Genomic DNA, 24,270 nt, shown 5'->3' on the forward strand with positions numbered 1-24,270 from the left:
AGCCTGTTCCATGCCTCCATCCATTTTGGATCTAGTTCTTTTTAGATTTTGAAGTGATGAATAGGAAGTTTTTTCATACGAAACTTGCCTCGTGTTGAGCAGTGTAATACCATGATAATGGCCACACTCATCTCTCTTGCTTTTCTTTTTAAGGCAATAATGATTCTCTGATCATTGAAATCATGTATCCTCTTTGAAGGAAAAAGTCTATATTACTATCTTAGTATCCTACTTGTCTAATAAATGCACTCTGGACATATGCCACTTAATTCACTCATCACACATTCACATCACACACACATCACACACATCACTCATTAATTAGCACTCATCACAGCTTGGGTGAAGGGAACAATACTCCAAATCATTAACTACATGTGATATTAGGGTATTTATGTTTTAAAGAAAAAGAAGACAAACTATGATCCTTGGACCAAATTCAATTCATCACCTATTTTTGTAGGGCCCCAAGTCAAGAGTGATCTTACATTTTAAGAAAGAACAAAACTTTTAAAGGTAAAAACTTAACTTGTGATCCATATAAAAACAAGTTCCAGGCTGGTTTTAGCTCATTTACTATAGTTTGCTGTATTTTAAAGTAACTTTTTCTGTGACGAAATTTATTGTTGCAAGTTTTTCAGTCATCATTTCTGTTTACCTTTCCCATCATGAGCGAATTGAAGCTATGCCATGTTCATGAGTAGCACATACTATATACCAAATTAGGCACTTAGCAATTATCATTGAGTTGGATTGAATGGGTGCTTATGACTCTATTATAGATGTTGCTTCATTTTGACATTATTACTTGCAGATGGGAATGGGAAAGCTCTTTGCAGGTGTTTTTATTCCCTTAGAGTAGCAGATTGAGTCATCTACATGGTTTGCTTGCCTTCTTATAAGTCATTTATCACTAGACTGGAGACACTATGATGAATACAGAAGTTGATAATGGGAGCCATGAAGAACCAGCACCTATAAAACCTAAAGATATATAATCTGTCTGAAGTTTTCAAGTAAAAGAAAAAAGCTATGAATTTATTCTATGCTGTGATGGATCTAGACCTGGGCGTCTACATCAAATACCGACTGGATGGCTCACTATTCAACCTTCGCCACCTGACTGCAAAAACAAAGACAACAGAGAGACTCATCCTGGAAGCTCTCTTTGCAGATGACTGTGCTCTCATGGTCCACCAAGAAAATCATCTCCAAACCATTGTGGACAGGTTCTCTACTGCAACAAAACTGTTTGGCCTGACTACCAGCCTCAGCAAAACAGAGGTGCTGTTCCAACCTGCACCAGGGAGACCAGCAAACCAGCCATGCATTACAATCGACGGCACGCAGCTTTCTAATGTCAACACTTTCAAGTACCTGGGCAGCACCATCGCCAACGATAGGTCCCTAGACCATGAGATTAATGCCAGGATCCAAAAGGCCAGCCAGGCACTTGGGCGGCTGTGCTCCAAAGTCCTCCAACACAGCAGTGTAAGCACTGCGATGAAGCTCAAAGTGTACAACGCAGTGGTCCTCAGCTCGCTCCTGTACGGTTGCGAGACATGGACACTGTACCGGAAGCACATGAAACAGCTGGAGCAATTCCACCAACGCTCCCTCCGGTCAATCATGAGGATCTGATGGCAGGACCGAATCACCAACCAGGAAGTCCTCGACAGAGCCAACTCCACCAGCATCGAAGTCCTGGTCCTCAAAACCCAGCTACGATGGTCTGGACACGCCATCCGCATGGACCCACAGCCAATACCAAGACAGGTATTCTATGGTGAACTGTCAGCTGGACTCAGGAAACAAGGATCAGCTAAAGTCCAACTTGAAATGGGCTGGCATTACACCAAAGCAACTAGAACTCGCTGCCTCTGACAGAAGCAGCTGGTGAACCCACATTAACCATGCCGCCGCCACCTTTGAAGATGAGCGACATTGATGTCTTGCCGCTGTGCGTGAACGCTGACACCAGGCCACAGCTGCACCTCCCAGAACAAATGGCGTCCCATGCCCCTTGTGCCACAAACTCTGTGCCTCAGTCTTTGGACTCCAAAGCCATATGAGGGTACATCAATAGATGATAATGCACAAAGACAATAGTCATTCTCGGCTTCCGAGAGACTACCACTACTACTATACTACTATGTATATAGATTATATTAATAGTATCCAGGAAGTCTCATAAATCAATTTTGTAAAACCTATTACCCACAAGTTCTTAAAGTCTGAAGAGAAAAAATACTATTTTTAGCAAGAAAAGATAACAAAAATAATTCTAATTCAGAAACAAAATCAATATTAAAGCCAAATGGAGGAAGACAGAGGTTTACTTTCATAACTTTAAATGTGAATGGATTTGGTAATCCAGGAAAAGAAAGAGAGTGACAGATTGGATATGAAAACAAAACCCAAGTGTATCTCCCCTACAAAAAAGAAATATAGCTAAAAAGCAAAGACCTACACAAACTAAAAGTAAGAGATTGAATTTTTTTTTAAACTATCCATCAGGTGGATCTTTAAAAAAAAAAATCCCCCCAAATTATGATGTAATAAATAATTATGGAAACTCCCTAATTTATAAAATCACAGATCTTTTTGAATACATGACTAATAGTCCACTTGACTTATAATATTCTCTGGTTGTAAATTATGTACTTCAATGTATGTATCTAGTAAATTATTTTATTAATGATATTCATATTATTATAAAATAATATAGTAACATTATGACAGTATAGTCATTGATAATATTGACATTTTAAACAAATGCTTTTCATCTTGCAGAAAGCCTTAACTTTTCAGTCATCCTTTTCATTTCATGTCAAGCTTCTTTGTTCATTAATTCATTTTTTTTTCTGCCTGTATGGTTAGTGTTTACATTCTGGTTATAACTTTTATTAGACTTTGTATTGGTTAGTGTTAATTGCATTATTGTATTCCATAACACCAATGTATTATACTTTATGAAACTATTCCTCTTTTTTTGATATTTAGTTTATGAGTTGCTTTCAGGTAGAAATATCCTGCTTTCGAAATCTTTATTTTTTTTTAAACCTTACCTTCTGTCTTAGAATCAATACTTTGGTTTGGCTCTAACGCAGAAGAGTAGCAAGGGCTAGGCAATGAAGGTTAAGTGACTTGGCCTAGGATCACACAGCTAGGAAATGTCTGACGCCAGATTTCAACCTAGGACTTCCTGTCTCTAGGCCTGGCTTCCAATCCACTGAGCTACCCAGCTGCCCCTAGAAATCTTTTTTACAGGTACCTCCTTTTCCTTTTGTTTGTTTTTTAATAATGTTTTTAGGATATAATTCTAGTAATGGAATAATTTGGTCAAAGGATGTTTTATTTAATGGGGGGGGGGGTTGAACTCCCAGATGGTGTTCTACATTATAATAGATTATAATTAAAAAATAGTAACCATTTTTCCACATCCCCCATATTGAATTTTATTACTTAGAAATTCTTTTTTTTTTTTTGGTCAGTTTGATAATATGAGGTTATAATAAATTAGACCTCATTCAAGTAGGTCTGGTGCTTCTGGTTCAAGTTATAACAGAATGTGTCATTTATGAATCATTCAAAAGTTAACTGGGGTTTATTTAGTCATATCATGTAAAAAATAGTCTGATAAGCCTCTGAGTTTCCTTTCTAAATTGTGGAGAAGTGAATATCAGTTGCTTATTTTGTATTGTGTCTGGAATCATCTGGGCTCTCCCTATCTACTGTTTTCTCTTAACCAAACCAACTGGACCCTGGATTTTCTTAGTTCTGATTTCCTGCCATTTGGCCCTCTTTTGGGTCTCCATCCAGTATAGGTCTTCCATGGCAGAATATGAACTGGCCAACATTACATCATAGATCTAGTGGTGTATGTAAATACTCTCAGGATGGAAGGCCTTTTTAAGGTCTCTTTTAAGAGAGTTCCAGCAACCCAATGGAAAGATAGTGAAGATATTTTTCCCAGATGAAAGTGAATTGCTCCTTTTAGTCTTAGCACATAAGAATAAAGTAAAAAGTATTGGCTAAGTTGATAATGGCAGACCATTAAACCCTGTGGACTAGGCTACTTTTTCTTTTACATTACTGATTTCAGAAATGTTTTTTTAAAAAAGGTATGACAAGTGATGAGTCCTTCTAGTCAATATAATATAATATAAGTCAAAAGATTCCATCTGTTTATCTATGGACAACCCATTGTACTCTAATCTCTACAGGGCAAATTATCTTTTGCCCCATGACCTTCCTGTTCCATATTCTCTTACTGTTTGATATTAACTAGAGAGAATGACTTGGAAACTCCAAAGATTTCCACTTGATCCTACTCTTGATGTACTCTTCATATAAATACCAATTCTTGAGCATTCCGTTTCAATAATATAGTTACTAGTCATGACACTAACAATGGAGTGTTGTCTTCCATTTCTACCTGAGCAAAGAGGGTTCTCCCTGCAGTTGTCTGCTTCTCAGAAATGTCTCATGGATACTGATGTTATTATCTCTGTTCCCTATGGGGATCCTTTGGTATGGAAGTAATCTGACTGCCATATATTTTATACCTTCCTCCTGCCATTATAAGCCACTGTAACTTGGACATATGACCTTTTATCCTTTTGAAGTCCAATATCTAGGATACTTGATTCTTGGGGAAGCCTCAGGCATGGTCCTAGAGGGACTGATCCCTGAAATTCCTTGTCTGGATACAGAACCTTGTGTGAGTTAAGTATACCCTATTGAATTAGAGCACTAAGGAATGGCTTTTGGATTTTACAGGGCAGAAGGAACAGGCTTTCTGAACTGAATATCCTGGTACAGTTTTACTAGCAACCCCCTAATCTAACCATTGATTGCTTCCTTATCAAACTGCTTGAGGATCCTCACCCAACACTCCTTACTCTATCCACTTAGCAGGCTGGCATGAATTTTGCATCTTCCTCTTATTACCACAACACCTATCGGTACCTATCTTTTGCCTCTTTTTGGATACCTAGCTCTTAGCACTGTACCTAGCACATAGTAAATATTAAATAAATGTCATTTGATTGATTATACAATAGCTGAGATTGCTCAAATGGCTACTGTTGCTCTATGTTCCACATTTACATGTAGTGTGACAGAGGAATCTCACAGGTAACCATAGAATGCTTGAGCTTTCTTTAGTATCCAGTGAGTGATTTGCTTCTCACCTGTCTTATTTTATGGATTGAAGAGTTTCATGGTTCCATGTGATGAACCTGCCATAGGATTGCATGACTTCCATTTCTGGCTGTCCAATTACTTATATACATTTGTATTGCCCTTTCCCCAGTTTTACTATGGAATGAGTGATGATGCCATGTTGATCCAGTTCTCCTATAGCTGCCAAGTCTAATTGGCCAGGCTTGACTCAGATTGGTCTGAGAGTATCTCATAGATTATTGAGCATTTAATAAAAGGGGATATCCTTAACTGTAGTATGGAAAGAATACTCTATAGGGATACAGCTGTGGTTCAGATATACACAGCTTCACTCCACTCTCTGAGATGATTAGCCATGCAGAGGTGATTGCATGACGGCAAGATATCCACTACGTCTGAAGGGCCCTGCCATCTAATGAGGTTTGAAGAGCATAGGACAAAGCCCTGAGTCGGTGTTAAAATGTTTTCAGAAACTATAGCATACTTTAGAGGCTAGAGACTGCCTTGGGAGAGGCAAGAGTTAATGCAAAAATTCAGATGGTGAACAAACTTTGGTTTGTTTGGCATATTGCTTCTTTGTTTATCTGCTGCACCACCAGCTTCCTTATACAGACAACCACTTATAGACCTGTTGAGACAGTATGAAGAACTCAATAATTTCAAAGATAGGCATGAATAGGAATTGAGAAATATGTTGTAAGATATGCATAAGTAAGAAATGGAAAAGATAAAAGGCTTATAGGCTATGCAGAAGCCTCTTGAATACTTTCTTCAAGAAGAGCTATAAGTAACTATATATGGTACATGTCAAATATTAGCAGAAAAAAATGTGATGCTATCTTAAAAGACTAGAGATGAACAAGTTACTGAAGTGGAAGTGTTTGTTGATTCACCTAGGTATGGTCAAACAACAGTCTTGTTAAAGCAAAGTTAAACAACAATATCAAAGTAGAAAAACAAAAATGAGAAGATACAAAGTGAAATTATAACACATTAAACAATCTATTGACTTAAGCCAGCAGCAAATATTTAATTCTTGTCCTTGTATCTTCCCTGCCTAGAACCACAGATACCTTGAATTTGCTGCTCTGTGACCATGGCAAATCTCTTACTAATTAATGGACCTTAGTTTCCTTAACTACAACATGAGGTATTTGGAAGAGATGACCTATAAGTTCCTATCTAGCTCTGAATCTGTTTTTCTTTGATAAATAACTCATTTACCTATGAAATAGAATACAGAGTCTTGGGGCTGTGACTATGACAGCATGTATTTTATTATGATTTCCTAAACATCTATAGATCCTATTATCAACAAGAAACTAAAATTTCAAATTAAAGGATTATTGATTTCATAAAGTTCTGCCTTACATGTTTTCCTAAGTAATAGATACTAATGATACAATTACTATCTTGTGGCAGTGGGTAGGATGGAGAAGTTGATAATCATTTTAAAAGGTTAGAAAGTATTTATACTATAAGGAAATTAGCAGCTTTTAAGAGTTTTGAGTCTGAGAGTGATCTGATCAGATTTCTACTTAAGAAAATCCCTTTAGCCTCTTTGTGTAGAATAAATTGTATTGGGGAAACATTTAGAGGTAGAGACCAATTAAGAGTCAGTCCAGACAGGAAATAATGAGAACATGAATTATGGTAGTGGCTGTAGGAATGAATGGGACAAGTGGAGGGGATAGATAGGTATAAGAGATATTGAGGAGGTAGAATTGACGGTCTTGATAACTACTTAGCTATATATGGTAGATGTAACGTAATAAAAAAATGACTTATGGTATCAAGTCTTAGAGACCAGAGGCATGATAGTACAATTATAAGAAAATATAGATGTCATAACAAGTACTACATGGTTTGGTGCAGGTATGCTAGACTCTGTAAGAGTTAAGTTGGGTTTTGACTCAATATGAGAATTATAAAAGTGGTCGCCATTTATAAAATATTAGCCCCTAAGTCAAAATGACTGTTAGCCACTTTTATTTACAATAAGATAGAGATGTTGAAAGTGGGAAATATAGGAAAGAGACAGAGCCTTGTCTAGCTTATCACCCTAAGTGCTGCTCTTGTGAAGTACAGTTCAGCCCCTGGCAGGGATTCTCTTAAGTCCCAATCTCCATATGGAAGTCCCGGTAGCATCTTCTGCCAGAAATCCTGGCGATGTCTTCAGCCAGAGATCCACCAACGCAGAATGACTCCATGGAAAGTGTGTCTCTACACTTCTATTCATTGATGCAGAATCCAAGGGGAAAATCTCTCCAAAAACCAAGGAAGGAATGATTTCCAAGGAACGAGTCTTTCCAATACCCAAGGCAGGAAAAAAGCCCAGACCATGTTGGTCTCTTATTTTATACCCCCTTTTCCATGTCACTTCCTGTCTCTTCCCCCTCTTTACAGGAACCAATTGCAGTCTCCTAATTTGCCTAGCAGTGTCCAAGGAGTAGGCAGTGCTTGTGGCCTTGGGGATTTGAACTAGTAAGTGACTTGTGAGCTCTCTTATCTAATGGTTAGCTCACTACCAAGTAGGAGTTAAGTTTTTGATTTGATTAATTAAAAATAGACAAAGGGAGAGTTAATTCTATCTTCACAACACATTAATGTTAAGGTTAGTGGGACATCAAGTATTATTAATTCTTTCATATTCTTGAATTAGTAATTAGTAAATTGTTGCTCTAATTCAAACAAATAATATAGACCTTCCTTTACAGTTTGTTTAAAGTATGTTGTTAATTCAAGATCAGATTATTTTGGATCATTATCTCATGTAATAATTGATCCAATATATTAATTTCTAGATATTTTGAGACTTATTCAAATATAATTTTCGTAGATATATCTTGCTTTACATTATTTTTAGATTCCATCTCTTACTATCTAGTTATGTCATATAATCTCTTTGCAGGCCCTTCAATTGTCTCCTTTTTGCCCACACTAATCAATTTCATTGTAGCACAGCATTATTCAGAAGATATTCTAGTAGTAAAGAAGATTACTAATAGTGTTGAGTGTCTGTACTTCACCAAGTTGTGATAGTAGTTCAACTTTTCTTCTTTATTTTTTATAGGGAAAAATAGGATCAATAGTCATTTCATTCAACCATGTGCACAAAAAAAGAACTTGGGAACATTTTTGTTGAGGGATTGAATGGCACCAATTCTTTGTGTTGTAAGTTGGGAAATACTGTACTAACTTTAGTTGCTATACTATTCTGTATTACTTTAGTTTTAAACTAACTTTGGTCTTTAAATCAATACTTGTTATTGGTTCCAAGGTAGAAGAACATAGACAATGGGGGTTAAGTGATTTGTCTAACCTCACACAGCTAGGAAGTATATGAGATCAAATTTGAACACAGGACCTCCCATTTCTATACTTGGCTATACAATCCACTGAGCCATCTACCTGCCTCTTATACTATATTTTAATGTTATATTTTTGTTGATTTAAAAAATTAAGTAGTATTTGTGTTAGGTGCCATGTTAACTAATGTGGGTCCATGCCATATACCAATTTCAAAGAGGCTTTAGTAGGTGAGGATTGTTGAATGCTATTTGATCTTTTTTTTTTTTTCAAAAAGATGTAAAGATTTTTTAAAATTTAAAAATTTAATTAAAAAATTCAAGAAGATTTTATAAAAGATTTATATAAAGCAATACATGTTTCTTAACATGTAGGTTAAGATCCGTGTTTTTAAAATATTTTAAATATTTTCTTAACTTTAATGTTTTTATATTTCTTTACAAGAAGATGAAGGAATGTTGGGCAAAACATTGTAGCATTTTTGAATGAACTAACTTGTGATAGTTTTATGTTTTCATACTTCTGGTTTGAAACCCATTTTCACTATTTGTAAAATAGAAATGACAATATTTTATTAGGATTAAATTAGCTGATACACATATAAAGAACATTTTATACTTTAAAGCTATGATTATGTAAATGAAAGCTATGATTTTTTTAGAGTGAAAAGGTTGCTAGAGGTTAATCAACTTTCAGCCCTGTCCCTAGCCACCTATATGACACTGGGCAAGTTGTCACTTTTATGAGCCTCAGTTTTATCTGTAAAATGAAAATTATAGTATTTGGTTATTTCACAAGGTTGTGAGTAATATTTTTTTGTCACTCCTAAACTGCTTTATAAATTTGTCCTTTTATAGTTTTTATTTAATCACTTTTCTCTTTCCCTAGACATTCCCATTCTCATACCAAATAACTAAAAACTATATTCTAACTCCAAACTATTTTTTTCTAGTAGTAGTGAATGGATATAAAATTTATTCATTTTCTCCATGTGTGAATAGTCAGTGACAAATGTATCTTTTAAAGACCCTCTGGGTTTTTTAAGGATCTCAAGAAGAAATTAAATAAGTAAGGAATGTGATTTTATAATTGGATATCAATAGGGACAATGTTAAAAGACTTAGCATAGTGTCCCTCTTCTGAGGCTGGTCTAGGATGTGTTATGAGAAAATTATTACAAGGTGAATAAAATGGAGATTCTTACAACTGGTTTGACTGTAGATGAGACCCAACCTGGATCCACTGTGCATTGGCTATTTTTTTTTTAACTCACTGTTAACTATGGCCTGTGGCCAAATCAAATCTATCACCTGTTTTCATACAACCTTTGAGCCAAGAATAATTTTTTATTTTTAAGCACTACTCCTGCTCCAATTGAATCATACTAATAACTAAATACTATTGAAAAGGTTTTCCCTATTTTACATTTGGTGGTAGAAATGTTATGTAACTTGTCTAGAGTTACCCAAAATCTGAAATACTTTTTTGAGTGTGAAAATTATCAGCAACTTGTCTTTGTTTACACAGAAGAATTAGGATTGAGGAGTTCAGAAAAAAGAACTAGAAAATTCTAAAGAGAAGCCAAATGTTTGCTGTGCTGACTCCCAGCCTATATAATAAGATCAATAAAGTAGTTTCCTGTAAGATGTAATGTATCAAAATAAGAATGTGAAGGTTTTCTTAATTGCACAAATATTTAGAAGAATCACATCCTTAATTAGGTTAAAACAATAAAAACAATAAAATGAGTTCACTATATCTCTTTATTTTTGTTACAGCAGTGCAGAGACTGGTCAGGAAGGCATAGTGCCAGAAATGAATTTTGAAAAAGGCATCACTAAAACTTTAAAAACACTACCACACTAGCCACTTAGATATGACAGGAAAGAATATTAGAAATTCTCACTTTGTTAGGCTCAAAGAAATACATTTTGTTGAAAAAATTTTTTTTTATCCAAAAATGTTGGAGGGGTTTGCCACTTCTCCTGATCATTTTACAGATGAGGAAACTGAGGGAACCAGGAATAAGTGACTTTCCCAAGTCACACAGCTAGTAAGTATCTGAGGCCATATTTGAATCTTCCTGACTCCAGACCTGGCACTCTGTCCACTTCACCACCTTGCTGCCCCTTTTGGTATAACAGCCCCTAATGAAGATAGTCAGTACCCTTACCAAGTGATTGTAGAAGCCCGAGTATAGTAGTGACACATAAACATAAACTAATTAGTTTACGTATCCTTATTATCATTCTTTGGAATTTGCTCTATACACAGAAAATAAACTGTCCACTTGGGCATTCATAGACTTTGTAATATATTTCTGGTGCCAGATGATTCATAAGGACCATCCTTGAATGAGCAAAATTGGTGAAGCATGTTGTCAATTCTTGACTACTATATTCATTTCTAATATAATACTACCTTTGAAATGGAAAGAATTCATTATCCTGACTGAGGATCACATCCTTTCCTGCTTTTTCTTAAAATGTGTATTTAAACCTGTGAGTTTTTTCTTCGTATGTAATCTCCTTTATTTCCTAAAGTAAATAATGAAAAGGAAGTATTTTGCTACGATAAAGTTTTTTTATATACATGTAAGCTATCATTATTTTCTTTTTTCAAAAATAAGTTTTTTATTGATGTTTTATTTTTTTACATCAACATAGTTTCCTCTAGCATTTCCCCCTCCTCCCCGAAAGCTATCCCATTTAACAAATAGTATTTTTTAAAGACAAAGTATTTTTTAAAGACAAAGTATTTTTTAAAGAAAAAGTAAAGAAGATAAGTAGAAAAACCACCATGCTTATTTTTATTAAAACCAAAACTTCTGGAATATATTGTTAGTAGTATAGCGGCTATTTACTGCATCAAAGGCTATGTGAATCAAAGGCTATGTTTATTAAGTAACCAACTTAAATTAATATATATTAATTGACTATTTCTATTTATATGTCCCATTCTTATCACAAGGATGAAGTCTTAGAATTATCTCTGAATTTAGCCACTTCTTCAATAGATACATCAAGTCCATTGCTACCATGCTTCATTATCCTTGCTTTGAAGTATCTTTCAGATTTTCTCCTTTTCCATTCTCTCAGTCACTATGCCTCTAGTCCAGATCCTGACTAGCCCTTTTTTGCAATAGCTCTTTCATGTTCCCTATTCTAGTTTCTTTCAGTTCTAGCTCTGCATCCTACTACCTGACTAATGTTTCTTTTTTAAAAAATTTTAAAGGGTTATTGATTTATTTTGATATCACAATCATTTCTTCTCCCTCTTCTCCTCTCAATAAATCTTCCCCTGTAACAAAGAAAAAACAAAGCAACTTGACAGTATCTATATCTGAGAGTATATGTGGCGTTGTATGCACATTGTATCCCACTTCTCCAACTGAAGTGAATGGGTTCTCATCTCCCCATTCTCTTTTCTTGGGTTAAGGTTAGTCTTTATAATCAAATGTCATTTGGTCTCATTTTTATTTTATTTTCATTTATAGTATTATAATCTGTGTATACAGTCTTTTCCTGTATTGTCATTTTTAATTAAATCTGACTTAATTTTCTTCACAAAATTTGAGTGGTTTGCCATTTTCTTAACCATCTCATTTTATAGATTAAGAAACTGAGGCAAACAGGGTGAAGTGACTTGCCCAGGATCACAAGTGAGTGAGGCCAGATTTGAACTCAGAAAGATGAGTTTTCTCAACTCTAGGCCCAGAACTCTTTTCATTGCACCACTGTATTGCACATTTCATTGTACATATAATTCTTCTTGAGCTTCTCTGAATTCCTCATATTCTTACCTTTTTTAAAAAAATTACCTAGTAATATACCAAACTGGATTTCTTTACTTACACATATCTGGTAATTACTACTCTTTAGAAATATTCAAATACTAATTTCTCTCCTTTTGCCTTTACTCAAGATATTTTATCTATCGATAAAATTACTTGTTTAGCTATCCAAATCCTGACCATTCAAGACTGTAATTAAATTAAACAAATATTAGTCAAGCTTTTCTAGGAATGCAAAAATAAATACAAAAATTCCTTTAATACACCATAGACTTACATTCCTATTGAGGTGTAAACCTATTGACAGATAAAGTGTTTTATGAAGTCAGATATGACTATAACAACTACACCACAACAAGGCTTACATTCTACTGGGACATACAATAGGTACAGAGATAAGTAAATCCAAGATTTTTGATGGAGCAGAACACAAACAAATATGAAGACTAAAAAGGCTTCTAGTAGGAAGGGTCACTTGATTATACCATAAAGGAAATTAAAGATTTTAAGAAATGGAAGTGATAAGACTATGAATTCCAGTCACATGGGAGAAAAGAGTGTGCAAAAGCAGAGACTCTTGTTATATAATACCCTATCTAGGGAAGAGCAAGGAGTCTACTTTGGTCAGAAAGTGGACTGCATGAAGGGAAATCATTACAGATGTCTATAAAAGTAGGTTAGCATCCGTTTATGAAGAGTTTCAAATGCCAGAATAATGAATTTGTATTTTATCCCAGGTCAGTAGGGAATCACTGAAAATTCTTTAGTAGAGGAGTAACTTGTATTTTAAGAAAACTCTTTAGGCAGTTGTGCAAAAGATGGATGGGAGAAAACAGAGACTGGAAGCAGGGAGACGATTAAGAAGATGATTCATTAGTTAGTCCAGGTGAGATATAATGAGGACTTGAACTAGGATATCAGTTGTGTGAGTATAGAGAAGGAGAGGACTGCTAGTGATATTGCAGGCATAGAATCAGAACGTGAAAATTGTTTAGATATAAGCCAACATTGATGGTCCAACCTAATTTCCATTAATGTCCATAAGTGCTTTCTCATCTATTGCATCTCTGCTTATATCTTTAATCTCTGAGTTCCTACAAGTTAAAGACTGTGCCAGCTTTAATCAGGCTAGGAATTCCTTCAGGTGTTGACTATATCAAAATGACTCCATCTAGGGGGAGAGCTAGGAAGCTTGGTGGATAGAGAACCAGGCCTAGAAATGGGAGGTCCTGGATTTAAATGTGGCCTCAGTCACTTCATAGCTGTGTAACACTAGACAAGTCACTTAACCCCCATTACCTAGTTCTAACTGCTCTTCTGCTTTGGAAACAATACATAGCATTGCTTCTCAGATGGAAGGTAAGGGTTTTAAAAAAAAAACATGAATCTATATAATGTAATGAGACAACTTTTAACTAGGAGATGTAGGTTATTGTCGTTGTTCTGCCACTTGGTAGCCATTTAGGCTTATCACTTATGAATTTTGGTTTTCTTTTCTGTAAAGTGGAGTAAAAATATCTTCCTAGCTGGCTCTAAAGACAACACAGTATGGGGGGCAGAGGTCCACATGTTGGAGTCAGTAAGATTTGGAATCAAGTCATGCCTCTGATAGAGACTAACTAGCATAATCAGAGGTAAGTCATTTGTCTTCTCATTTCCTTGTCCCCAGGCATCTCACTAAGACTATGTTTTAAGAAATGAAGCCAATAAGCGCAAGGAAGAGGTTTTCCTGCCAGAATTTCAAGGTTTAGAGCTTCCCCTTTTCAATCCCTCGAAAAACTACAAATCCTGCCCATGAGAAGTTGATGTTTTTCCAATTCTTTAGATCTATTTTTAATCATGTGGAGAGCATTTTGTATTTGTGTTTATATAGTTCCTGTGTTTGTCCAGATAGATAGATTCCTAAGTATTTTATATTGTCTAGGGTGATTTTAAATGGGATTTCTCTTTCTAATTCTTGCCGCTGCAATGTGTTTGAGATATAGAGAAACGCTAATGACTTATGTGGGTTTATTTTGTATCCTGCAATATTGCTAAAATTGTTGATTATTTTGACTAGCTTTTTGGTTGATTCTTTGGGGTTCTTTAAGTAAACCATCATATCATCTGCAAAGAGTGATAGCTTGGTCTCCTCATTGCCAATTTTAATACCTTCAATTTCTTTTTCTTCTCTAATTGCTACTGCTACTGTTTCTAGTACAATGTTAAATAATAGAAATGATAATGGGCATCCTTGTTTCACTCTTGATCTTATTTGGAAGGCTTTTAGTTCGTCCCCATTGGAGATGATGTTTGCTGATGGCTTTAGATATATACTGTTTATTTTTAGGAAAGACCCTTCTATTCCTATGCTTTCTAGTGTTTTCAAAAGGAATGGGTGTTGTATTTTATCAAAGGCTTTTTCTGCATCTGTTGGAATAATCATGTGATTTTTGTCAGTTTACTTGTTGATATGGTCAATTATGTGGATGGTTTTCCTAATATTGAACCATCCCTGCATTCCTGGTATTTTGATTTCTACTCCTAGTCCTGCCTTTTTTTTCTTTCACTATTTCCTTCTACACCAATGTTTTGTTTTTAATCAGTCCCCCTAATTCCTACTTTTGTTTTACTTTTGTTTCTACCCCCCTCCCTTCTTATTCCCCCCTTATTTTCTTCACAGTGTTTTTAAACTACCCCCTCACCCTCTCTCTTCCTTGTACTGCTTCCCTCCCCACCAGTCCATTTGTTACCCTTCTACTTCCCTATAGGGCGCAAATCAATTCTCTGCTCCAATGGATTGGATTGTTCTTCCCTCTTTGAGTCAATTTCAGTGCATTTAAGAGTTGAGTATTTCCTATCTCCAACCTCTTTACCCTTCCAGTGTATTGGTGTTCTCCCCACTCTTGCTGTGCGCCTCTTTGTGACATATAAATTTACCCCATTTTTTTCATTAGCCATTTCTCTTAGTATTAACCTCTTTTTTTAAACTCTAGTTTTTTTTTTGTGTATATATATATATATATGCATGCATACATCTACGTACATATTTATGTCTTGGCATTTAATCCTATAGTTTGTCACTGTTCCTTCTAAGTAAAATTCTTCTAGCTGCCCAGGTGATAATAACAATTTTTAAGAGTTACCAATGACCTCTTTTCTTATAGGGATACATATCATTTTAACTTATTGGGTCACTTAAAGAAAAAGTTGTTTTTTTTTCTTTTTTCTCCTCTTCTTTAATTACCTTTTGATGATTCTCTTCAATTCTGTGCTTGGACATCAAATTTTCTGTTCACGTCTTGTCTTTTCTTTACAAATGCCTGAAATTCTTTTATTTTGTTAAATGACCATACTTTTCCTTGTAAGAATATAGTCAATTTTGCTGGGTAGTTGATTCTTTGTTGTAAATATAGTTCCCTTCCTTTCCAGAATATCATATTGATGCCTATTGGTCCTTGTGTGTAGATGCAGCCAAATCCTGTGTTATTCTCACTGTAGTTCTGTGGTATCTGAATGACTTCTTCTTATCAGCTTGAAATATTTTTTCCTTGGTGTGATAGTTCTTGAATTTGACTATAACATCCCTGGGTGCTGTCAGTTGGGCATTAAGTACAGGAGGTGATCTGTTGATTCTTTCAATGTCCACTTTTCCCTCTTGTTCTAGAATATCAGGGCAGTTTTCTTGAACAATTTCCTGTAGTGTAATGTCCATGCTTTTTCTTTTGTCATGGTCTTCTGGTAGACCAATGATTCTTAATTTGTCTCTCCTGGAACAATTTTCTAAATCTTCTGCTACTTCATATCTTCCTATTTTCCTCAATTTTTTCATTCTTTTGATTTTGTTTTATAGTGTCCTACTGCCTTGTGAAATCACTTGCTTCTAATTGTTGTATTCTGGTTCTTAAAGAATAAAGGGATTTGATCTCTGACTTTTTGGTCATCCTTCTCCTTCTGGTCTAATTTTCATTGGAGGTCATATTTCATCCTCTTTGCCTCATCTTTCATCTTCTTTGCCTCATTTTCAAACTGGTTGATTTTGGCTTTCAAGACACTATTTTCTTGTTTTAGTTCAAGTGCCTCTATTTCTAGATGATTTATCTTAGTTTTTAAGTTCTTTTCCCATTCACCTTCAGTTCGTCTAAATTGTGTCTTGAATTATATTTTGAGTTCCTCAAGAAACTATATCCAATTTGCTGAGTTTTCTGTTTTTTTGCTTGGTGTTCCCTCATCCTTCTCCTTTCCATTTGCTCTTTGTTCATTGCCTGTATAGAAGCTGTCAATTGTAATTTCTTTTTTCTTTTTCTGTTGTTTGCTTACATTTACCCCTTCTTTCCTCCCTGCAGTTGCCTGAGCTCTTGCTTCTCTCATTTTTTTCTTTTTTTGTGGTTTGGGCTTTTCTTTCTGTCTTCAACCTTGGCTTTTTGTCAGTAAATCTCTCAGTGCAGTCTGTGGGGGAAGGGTGTGGGAGCTTGAGCTTCCCTACCCTCTGAGATGGCTGGGTTGCTCGATGTGCCTTGAGGCCAAAACCTGTGTAAGGGCTGGGAGGTGGGGGGAGTTAATATGGATTGTATCTGCTGCTGCAACTGCTGCCAGCTCTGCACTCCTTCTCTATGTGCTTCCCCACTGCCTGTGTTGGATGCTCTGAGTCTTGTACAGCTTTGCCCGCAAGGTGCTCCATCCAGACCAGTTCCTTTGCCCGCCCAGAGATTCCAGCTGCCACTGGAGGCTTAGCGCTCTAGGTGGGGGAGGAGTCCTGGGACCTTCCTTCTTCCTGCCCCTTGGAGTGTTCTCGAATTCTGGCTTTTTGGGTATACCTTTTAAGTTCAGTCCATCAGGCCCTGTCTTGTTGTTAGGTTTGCTTTTCAGTCCCCTAGGAGTATTTACTTTGTAATCTGTAAGGAAGGGTTTTCAGAGGTCTGAATGTTTGGTGCCTCTAAGCCACCATCTTAACTCCATCCCTCAAATGTTCAGATTCTTAATTGAGAATAATAAGTAAGAAAAATTTGATTAATAATCTTATTCTTTCTTTCCCCATTACCTTGTTTATAGATGTTGAAAATGGATATAACCAAGTTATAAAGTTTTTTGTTAGTTACTAATGTGAATACATTTAAACAAATGCTTAAAATGCAGCACCTGATAACAACCCTACTGTGTCAGGCCCTTATATGAGCCAGTCCATTGTTAATTCAGTCAGACACAGTAACAACTTAGTATGAATATTATGAACTATGGCACTGATTTTTAACGTGCATGTGTTTCTTATTAATGACATTGTATTATTCAGTGGGACTATTAAAAGGTATTAGGTGTTAGCTATGGACAATGTAATGGTTTTATTTAATATATCAATATAATAGCTCATTTTTAGCTCTTGAGACATAAATGTAGAATTTGGGTGGAAGAAACATACTGGTTTAAAAAATAAAATTTAAAATAAAAAAACATACTGGTTTAAAAAATAAAAATTAATTATACTCTAAAGTGCTCCTTTTATTGGGAGACCACTACTTTCATATGAATGACTCTATAGCTTAATTATTAATTATTATTATTATTAATATTGGAATAAATTTTTGTTGACTTTCCTCATGGATGTTATGGGATTTAGGGATATGGTGACAACAAATGGGGGCTGATTAAAATATATTTAGCTTCTCTACTTCACAGGGCTGTTGAGAGTATAAAATAAGTTAACAGGTATAAAGTGCTTTACAAACCTTTAAGCACTATTTAAATTTATTAACTATTTTCATCAAATATGTATATGTCACATATGGCATATATATCATATATGCATATCATGCCTATATTATTTATAATTGATATTACATATCACTACATACCTATATATATATTTTTTTTTCTTTTTTCTTGCAGTATTATTAGGAAATGTTATAATAGTTTACACTTGGCAGTGTTAGAAATAACGTAAAGGTGTTTTTGAAGTTCATCTAATCAGAAGCTTTTTTTAGGGAATATGGAAGTTCAACTATCACAATTCCTGGTTATGGTACCATAGCCTTCATGGTTCAATGTGGAAGGTTTTTTTATATGAACAAGAAGAGGTGATTATGGAACCAGCAGCTCACATTTCTCTTTATTTGACTGTTTATAATGTTGTGAATGGCCTTTGGAGTAGACTGATAGATTGTCTTAAGCTAATTTCTTTAGTGACTTGTGCCACAAATTGTTTTAAAAAAGAGAAACAAATAAACTCTACTCTTCCCTGTCTCTGTCTCTATCTCCTTCCCCCACCCCAATTTGGACATTAGTTTATTTATTTATTTATATTTTATTCCCAATTACTCCTAGAAACATTTTTAAAATTTTATTTTCTGATATTTTGCCATCAAGATTCTCTTTTTGCCTCCCTTCCTTTCCTTTCCCTCCCCAATATGACAAGTTATCTGATATAACATGTGCTGTGTCTCATCAGAAATGAAAACTCTTAACTATTGCATTATTCTCTTTTATTCATACCTTGTTGCATCCTTTGAGTTGGCCCTTTGAACATCATCTCTACTGATTATGAAAATAAGAGACTAAAAACTAGGTGATAAAATGATTAATAGTCTATCCTTGGAGTTAGGAAGAGATTAGTTAATAAACTGCTTCAGACACTTATTGGCTTTGGGACTCTGAGCAAGTCACTTAACCTTACAGCTTTTCGGTTTCTTAATTTTAAAATGGGGGGGGTTGGTTAGATTTAGTGGTCTCGAATATGTTTTTAAAATTTAAATCTGATTATATTATGAAGAAATTGGCAATAATTCTAAAAGTTTATAAATATGTCAGGTTGAGAATCTCCTCATGGGGATCCCAAACCCTTAATCTCTGTGGTGATCTTGCTTCATCAGTCATCCTCTCTTATGTGTTTCTAATTTCTCCCTCTCTAGAGGTATCTTCCACTTATCTGTGCTAAAAATATTTATTCTCTCAAGCTATTCTCATATATCATCTCCTTTACATTTCTAATGAGTATTCTGGGGGCAGCTCCTACTGTAAGTGTTAAATTTAATTGTTGGACAATAATTTTATGAAATTGTGTGGTCGCCAATATTATATCTTGAGTCAGGAAATTTGTTCACAAATATTTACAAAAAGACAGGGAATAATAAAGAAGAGAAATGTGAGGGGGATAGCAACCTAAAAGCTCTCAGCCAGGAAGGCTTGTGGTGAGTAACCACCTGGCCTCTTCTAATATGGTAGCTAGTCTCTTAGAAAACTAGGAAAGTAGTCTGCCTTTCACTTACCCAATGAAGTAATCCAGGAGTTGGAGTCTAAATTGAAGCCTACTCCAAGCCCACAATCCAAGCCAGTCTCCAGCAAGCTCCCTTGAAGAGTCTCCCAGTTAGAAGACTACCTCCAGAAGATAGTCTCTTCAATCTTCTCCAGATTGAGTTCAGGGATTGCCTTTATGGTGACTCCTTGTCTTTGTCCCTCTTCACAGGGGCCAATCGGTTTCCAAAATTGCCTAGCACTGCCCAGGGGGTTCACAGTTTCTGAAGGTGTGAACTCTTAGAAGTTACTGAGTGATTGAGTTTCTGAGGGTGTGAACTCTTGTGAATTCTTAAAAGAACAAGTTTCTGACTGATAGAGTTTTTAAAAGGGGTGTAGGTCTTCCAAGTGTCTTGCTTGCTTCTCACCTAGCACTAGGTAGGATGCGAATTGACTAAGTTGTTTGTGAGCTCCTCCAACTAGTTCAAGCTTGTATTGATTCAATCAAAAGGTAGATAAAGAGTTAATCCTGTCTTCACAATTTAGTGAGGTATTTACATTATTAACCTTAAGTGTTAGCTCCAACTAGGCAAAGAGAATAAAGGATTCCCTTTCACAAGTTTAAAGTCAAAGAGAACAAAGAATTCCCTTTCATAATGTGCATGTAAACCTGGGCAAATTGCCCTTAATGCTCTTCTGCCTTGGAACCAAAATATAGTATTGATTCTAAAATGGAAGGTAAAGGTTAACAATATTTTTTTTCAGTATTCTAATTTCCTGAGTAATTACTTCTTGTAATTTTATAATCTTGCTTTATCTTCACTAATCTGCTAAAACAACTCTTTTCTACATCTTTATAATTCAGTACCCCCTCCCAACATTTGACTCTGTTGATCACTCCTTTTTCCCTGATACTTTGCTTTCATGGTTTTCTCACTACTTCTTAGATTACTCTGTTGTCTCCACTGTTGGTTTTTCTACCTTCTTCCACATTTTAATGATATTAAGGTTCCCCAGTGTTAGTTTTTTTTTTTAAACATTATTTTATTTGGTCATTTCCAAACATTATTCATTGGAAACAAAGATCATTTTCTTTTCCATCCCCCCCCCCCCATAGCCGACGCATGATTCCACTGGGTATCACATGTGTTCTTGATTCGAACCCATTTCCATGTTGTTGGTATTTGCATTAGAGTGTTCATTTAGAGTCTCTCCTCAGTCATATCCCCTCCACCCCTGTAGTCAAGCAGTTGCTTTTACTCTGTGTTTTTACTCCCACAGTTTATCCTCTGCTTGTGGATAGTGTTTTTTAGATCCCTGCAGATTGTTCAGGGACATTGCGTTGACCCTAATGGAGAAGTCCATTACCTTCGATTGTACCACAGTGTATCAGTCTCTGTGTATAATGATTTCCTGGTTCTGCTCCTTTCACTCTGCATCACTTCCTGGAGGTTGTTCCAGTCTCCATGGAATTCCTCCATTTTATTATTCCTTTTAGCACAATAGTATTCCATCACCAACACATATACCACAATTTGTTCAGCCATTCCCCAATTGAAGGGCATCCCCTCATTTTCCAATTTTTTGCCACCACAAAGAGCGCAGCTATGAATATTCTTGTACAAGTCTTTTTCCTTAATATCTCTTTGGGGTCCCAGTGTTAGTTTTTAAGCTTTCTTTTACTCTTTCCCTTAATGATCTCAATTCCTATGGCTTCAAATTTCTCTCATGACACATATCTCCTTGGCAACTCCCAAATCTTTCTCCATCTAAACTTCCCTCCAGATCTCCTATTCTGTATTTTAAACTACATGTTAGATCAGTTCCTCTCTTTGCTGTCTAAAACTAAATTCTCTGCTAATAAAGAATTTTTCCCCCAAAAGTTACTTCCACTTAATTTCTTTCTTTCCATTAATTGGCAACACCATGCCCTCAGTTATATAGGCTTATATTCTTTCCTTGACTTCCTGCTCCACCAATTCCATCCTTCCCATAAGATATCTCAGCCAGTAAGTTACCAAATCTGGTTGCTTTTATCTCTTTAGTATTTTTCTTTCCTAGGCTAGGGACTTTTGTAATATCCTCATCTGGGCTTCCTGCTTTCAGACTGTCCCGAGTAGAATCCATCCTTCACAATGCTATCTTAATAATATTCCTAATGTGTCTCTGTTGTTCATCTTATGTTTTTATCCTCTTTTGTTCCATCTCTGCCTTTGCTCTTGTAGTACCCAACACCTAAAAATCCCTCTGCATTTTCATCTGCTGAAACCCCTCTCTTCCTTATTTCAGTCCTCAGTGCAGATAAGCAGCTTTTCATGTTCCTTTGTTAAAAATGACCTCTCTCTCTTTAGATTTCAAAGAGTACTTTATGTGAGCCTCTTCTTTGAATTAGTCATATATGCTGATGTATTATTAGTAATTACTTATATGAAGGTCCTTCTTTTTCTCTTACCCAGTATTTGATTGTAAGCTTTTTGAAAGAGTATGGGAAAGACCATTTGATGGGGTATCAGAAGACGAGTTTAAATCCCCACTCAACTACTTACTATTTGAATGACTTTGGACAAGTTAAATCAACTCTATAGACCTCATTTTCCTTACCTCTAAAATGAGAAAGATGTCAAACATAAGGCTGGTAGACTGCATGATATTCTCAAGTGTGACCCGATTGAGATTTAAATGTAATTGGGATATACATAACAAATTAAACAAAAATCCAATAAAATAGAGATAACACTACATTTTAAATCTAAGTCAATATGTAGCCTGAAGGAATCCTTATGTACCAATTGATGATCCCCATTTCTATTTGAGTCACTGATCTAGACAAACTTTTAAGAACCCTTCTAGCTTTAAGTCTCTGATCCTATTATTTTTAAAGCCACAGTACCTAGATTATACCTTAAATATTTCTGTTTTTCTTAATAATTAAATCTCCTAAATTACAGCATTATATAAGCTGATTCAGGAGAATGTTGTACACAGTAACAGCAATATTCTACGATGATGAACTGTGAATGTGAAAGACTTTGCTACTCTCGGCAATAGGACAATTCTGGAGGATGACAAAGATATCTATCCACTTTCAGAGAAAGAACTGCTGGAGCCAGATGCAGATCAAAGCATACTGTCTTCCACATTAATTTATTTTATGGTTTTATTTGGGGTTTTGGATTTATATCAGTATTGTCTTGCAGCAATGACCAATATGGAAGTATTGCAAAAGGAACATTTGACTTCCTGAAGAGTCTCCAGATTTTCTGCAACTGCTCAGTCTAACATGTTGTTGAATATAGGATAAATTTTGGGTTATTCTCCAAAAATACAGAATACATTTTGCTTGAGTACTTTAACCATCAGAAACCCTCCCACCTTTTGAGAGGACATTAAGCCTTCTCTTCTTTCTGGTGAATACTCTTCCCCCTCTCCCCCCAGACCAAATGTGTCTCATGGTACCAGCAAAAGATCATAAATTAAAATTAGTCCAACCCCTTCATTTACAAATGTGAGCAGTTAGGCCCAGAGATGTTTGATGACTTGTTCAAAGTTATACAAGTTGTAGGTGATGGCAAATCTAGGACTCAATCCCAGTTCCTTTGACTCAAAATTCATAACTCTTTCCATTTCAACAAGATTTCTCTGAAAGGTCTCTTTAGTACCAACAAGAGCAAAGTCTGCCATTTTTCCTTTCTTTTGTGGTTCTTTGTCTTGTTATTCCCCGATGCACATGTTTTCCTGCCTCATTGGTATGTCTAGTACTGGTAGGGGCAAGATTCTGATTTTCCCCATTGTGCCCTAGTTGCCATTGTCAATATTACCATTTGGCTTTAGCTCCTTAAGGCACATAGTTCTCTGAGGCTGCATGAGTGCACAGCAATCTCTCCAGTTCTGTGCACTGTTCACAACATCACTCTTTTTCTTGGTTTCAAACCCTGCTTATGTCATCCAATCACTAAGCATTTATACTATATTTATACTATTTACACCGTGTAAGCCCTAAAGATGCAAAAAAAAAGGCAAAGACACATTTCTGGTGAGTTTTCCAGGATCTTACCTACAAATGAGAGAAACAACATGTGATGAAATAGGTACATAGAGAGCAGGAGGAAGGTAACACTGAGAGGAAGGCTCAAGTAGGCAGGGGAATTGGGAAGGCCTCCTTCAGATGGCATTCATACTAAATCTTGAAAGAATTCAGAAATGTTAAGAGTCAGATGATGGGAGGGAAAGGACTCTAGTCATGAGGAACAGCCACTGCAAAGGCACAAAGATGGGAAATGGGGTGTCAGTATCTCAACACAGATGTCTTTTTGCTACAGCCATGAAAAGGGACTTATTCAAACAATAGAGAAATCTTACCTGTAATCATGTTACACTGTCTTATTTCTTGGAATTCTTACTGTCTTTAAAAAAAAATATGTGTATTTTATTCTGAATTTAACAAACATCAAATAAAATGGGAATTTCCAGAAAAAAAAGCTGCATGCATAGTGAGCATATCTTTTGCCTTGCTTTCCCAAACCAAGCCTGGCATCATTGCCTTCTCAGCATCCTCTGGTTATAATTGGAAGGTTGGGGTTTCCCTTTTATAATGATATCACCTTGAACCTCCAATCTAGTGTGTTTTCCTCCAGGCCCACTCTCCCTGCTGTTAACTGCTAATGATTATTTAACCAGTTAACATAAATTAGCTTTCATAAAGAGATATTTGCTTACAAGTTATATCAAGAATAATAATGCAATCACTTCTTCCCAACATCAGAGACTTTCTCTGCATT

General features: G+C 35.7%; 1 protein-coding gene across 30 annotated transcripts in view; it reads left to right on the top strand.

Annotated features, from left to right (window-relative positions):
• FUT8 (fucosyltransferase 8) overlaps positions 1-24,270 on the top strand; it is a 461,812-nt gene that overhangs the window by 315,716 nt on the left and 121,826 nt on the right. The window contains exon 1 of one of the 30 annotated variants that reach the window (XM_056810928.1): positions 13,297-13,648. The exons of the other annotated variants lie outside the window; for them this stretch is intronic. The gene's annotated coding sequence lies outside the window, so the exon portion shown is untranslated. Of the gene's footprint in view, positions 1-13,296; positions 13,649-24,270 lie in introns of those variants that run through there. 30 annotated transcript variants of the gene reach the window in all.

Source organism: Monodelphis domestica, chromosome 1 (genome assembly GCF_027887165.1).
Source record: "Monodelphis domestica isolate mMonDom1 chromosome 1, mMonDom1.pri, whole genome shotgun sequence".
Lineage (NCBI taxonomy): Eukaryota > Metazoa > Chordata > Mammalia > Didelphimorphia > Didelphidae > Monodelphis > Monodelphis domestica.